At 40.1% G+C, this 3,704-nt stretch overlaps 1 pseudogene across 1 annotated transcript; it reads right to left on the reverse strand.

Annotated features, from left to right (window-relative positions):
- On the reverse strand, positions 1-3,704 carry LOC149023270 (protein NRT1/ PTR FAMILY 2.7-like; annotated as a pseudogene). The gene is made up of 4 exons (XR_016171405.1): positions 3,549-3,704; positions 3,257-3,474; positions 2,620-3,152; positions 1-963 (listed from the first exon to the last, which is right to left on the reverse strand). The product of XR_016171405.1 is annotated as a protein NRT1/ PTR FAMILY 2.7-like (transcript).

Below are 3,704 nucleotides of genomic sequence, written 5' to 3' on the forward strand. Positions count from 1 at the left end.
TTGACTTGAACTGGGAGCTTGAAATCCCAAGATTGTTTCGTTATCAACTACAGCCGACAGAGAAGATTATAAAATGAAGAGCTTAAGATGCATCAGTAGCTAATAAATCCTACAATTTCGTAGAACGAGTGGTGGTGTGAGTTGTGTCCGATTCGTCACTATTTCGATACTTGTATAACTTGGCGCACGTAAGGTAGTAGATAAAGTTGGCTACTCCTATCACCACCAACATCCAGAATAGGTTATCCATTCTCCCCTGATTGATATTATCCGGCAACCAACCGGTAACTCTCCGAACCAAATCGATTACTGCCGTGCTTAGATAAAAGCCGATCGCGATGAGCAATGAGTTCATCGCAGTAGCTGTGGTTCGCAATGACACTGGAAATTCTTGATAGTATAATGATACTTGTCCAGGAAAATGTAACGCTTCACCGGCACCGGCGATGATCAGTGGCAATGCCAACCACAATGCTGATATTGGTAGGACGGTGGTTCCGGTCTGGTTCTCAAGTTGGTTGGACCGGACAACATGGAGCCGCCTTGACTCTACAATGGCAGACCCTGCCATGGCCATGATATTGAGGACGTGGCCGAGTCCTATTTGTTGAAGTGGGGTCAGTGAGCGACCGGTGAGTCTATGCCACGTTGAAGGGAGGAAACGATTGATGATGAAGATGGAGATGGCCGTGGAAAGGAGAGAGAAGACAGAGGAAGCTGCCAGCAGGGATTTGAAGGTGGGGACCCACGTGGCGATCCATGGTGAGAGCTTGGAGGATTGTGAGGCTCATCTGAACTCCGACTGGAGTGCTCAAGAAAATACCGCTGGACCAAAGGGGGAAGAGCCGTAGTAGGGTTTTTAGGTCCTCAACTTGTTCCACCGTGCATAGCCTCCACAGCTTTGCGATTGACCCGTCCGGTCGGATATCACCCTTGGTTTTCATTGCTGCGCGGTTCAGAAATCTGCACCAAATTGGACATTTTATGAGTTTCAATTGGATTCTATTCAAACATAGCAAGTCCGGATCATTTACTAGTCTCAATAATGTATAAGGATGGGCCCAAAAGGGACCCACTTTTCTCTATGATTCTTGTCACCTGTAATTTCTTGTAATTCCTATTTAGGATTGCAACAAGTGTTTACTAATTATCAAGGGTCAGAAATAAGATTCAATTAGAAACTGAATCTAATAAATCCTTAAAATTTCTCATAATTTCGTTTGTCCTCTTTTCTTGAGGCTTAATTTTAGGGCTTTATTAGATTTCGTTCTTAATTAGGTTCTAATTCTAATCCTTAGATAATTAACTACCACTTGTCTCAATCATAGATAGAAATGATAAGGAATTGCAAGGGGTGGGAGTTGTAAAGGATATGAATCCCTCGTGCAAGCTTATATATGATTTATTTTATTAGAACTCAAGATGGACTCAATCATAGTTATATAGAGGTAAAAATTTCCTGGACTCTTAAATTAAAGACCAAATAGGTGATTTTGCTTGGTTCATGCATTGAATCATTCAACGAGATATCTTGGACTATTGGATCGAAATTTTGGTCAAGATTTCAATCTCAACCATTGAGAAATGAGTGGTCGAAATTGGGAATCTCCACTGACATGCGCGATATGACAACCTAAAATCACGTTGAATGATTATTACATTGAACCCAAGCAAAATCCCCCAATGGAACCCCTGAAACTGACTCTTCATGAGAAGGTATGAGTTATTAATACGTCTTCTCACCAATTATTACTCAAGAGACTGAAGCAGGTAGCAGACTTCACTATTACAGTCCAACTATAATGTGTTTTCTTAATTTGTGAGCTAGTGATACGATCGAAGAGACTACTTAAATAATTGCTAGTCATTGAAGCCAACTATATTTGACTGGCTACAATAATGGTTCCAAAAATTTCAGGAACCGTGCAAATATCTTGCTTGCGAATACTCATTTCTCTAACTAGACATAAAATACTAAAACCAAGAAATGAGTAAAACCAGTAAGAAACAGAAACATTGGCAAATTTCTTATATAATTCCATAATCTTCGCTTGCAAGTAAAGCCTGCATGAGAAGTATATCACAAGAAAGCAACAAGGATTTCAACTGAGAAAGTAAAGAAAAAAAGGTGCCACTTAATTGGTTTCAAGCATGATAGACCCTACAATGACATCTCCGACAAAGCCATTTTGATTTTGTTTTTTTTGTTTGTTTGTTTTTTTGTTTTTTTGTTTTTCTGCTGGAAATTTGTTTTCACTCAAAAGTTCCCAAAGGAATCTTAAGTTGAGACAAGTTTTCTCTTTCGTTATATTTATCATGTTTTTTAACTAATTGATTCTTGTTCAACAAAGGATAAGAAGGTGAGACAGGTTTCATTTTGTTTTATACTCTATTTTAATATTTTAATTTAACTATTTAATCTTTAAAAGAAATATTTAACTCATACTGTCTTTGATCATCAAAGGAAATTATAGAAGACCTTGTGGGATAATGACTGAACTTTCATTACTGATATAAAATTAAATTTTAAAAAGCAATTTTTAGATCTTTTCTTTTACTTTGACTGAAGGTTCAATTGCATACGTTTTGAGACATCAACTAAAAGGAGAAGATTGATACCTGAAGCTTGGAGTGGGAACAGAACTTGCAACCTCAGTTTTGCCATGATAATAACAATCATCCTTGCGTTGCTGGTTCTGGGTAGAGATCAATAATGGTGTCAAGTTCCATTTTCGAATGGTGGCGACCAAAACCCTAGCTAAGCTTATGAAAGGGCTTCCCTTTGGCTTCACACTGAGATAATAACGTTTTCCCACCCAGAAAACGGCCAAGGCGATGGCGTTGACGGCAGCGGATAACCCAAATCCCCAAGCCCATCCAACGTTATCCTCTACATAGACGATGGCAGTAGAACTGATGACGTAGCCGACGTAGAGAGCTAAGAAATACCAGTTAAAGAAGATCCGTTGATCCTTTGGCTTTGTAAACTGATCTGCACCCATTGTTGCTATGGTGAATCGTGTACCTCCAAGTCCTATGGAAGTTAGAGTTAAGGCACTGTATAGAACTCCCAGTTGAAGCCTTGATGGGGGTTTTCCCTGTGAAGGCTTTAGGGCATGTAACGTTGCCGTTAAAGTTAATAGAATTATACCCTGCATGTGGTTTTATCACATAAATGAGAGATTAAGAAAAGACTAATGCTTCGAGGTCAAGAGTTCAAATTTTCTTAAGAAGTGATAATAAGTAAAGAGGTTACCAGGAGAGAGACAATAGAAGAGAAGGTGATTACGGAGAAACAGCCCAATAAAGAGTCGGCGAGAATGGCACCGGCGATGGGGAAGAGACTGATGCAGCCGCTGACGACGTTGGCGATCTGGGCAGCGTCGACGCTCTTCACGTTGAATTCTTGAATCAGATATACGATCATGTTTGTCGACCAACCCCCAGATGCTAACGTTAGACCCAGTACTCCAACTATTCAATACAGAACATGTAAACGTTATAATTGTCTTAACAGGAAGGAAGAGAGAGAGAGAGAGAGAGAGAACCTGTGAAGAAGGGGAAGGTGATCCAACCCCCTCGTTTGGAATCGATACTGGTTGCTGGTTGGGTTTCTGTGTGGGAAAGATCGTCACTGAACTGCAGTTGCGACCCAGTAGCAGCCATGATTTCTCTTTACTTAGACAAGCTAAGGGAGATAATTA

The sequence above is a fragment of the Hakea prostrata genome, chromosome 2, assembly GCF_041222555.1.
Source record: "Hakea prostrata isolate BN-2017 chromosome 2, UWA_Hpros_2, whole genome shotgun sequence".
NCBI classification, from domain to species: domain Eukaryota; kingdom Viridiplantae; phylum Streptophyta; class Magnoliopsida; order Proteales; family Proteaceae; genus Hakea; species Hakea prostrata.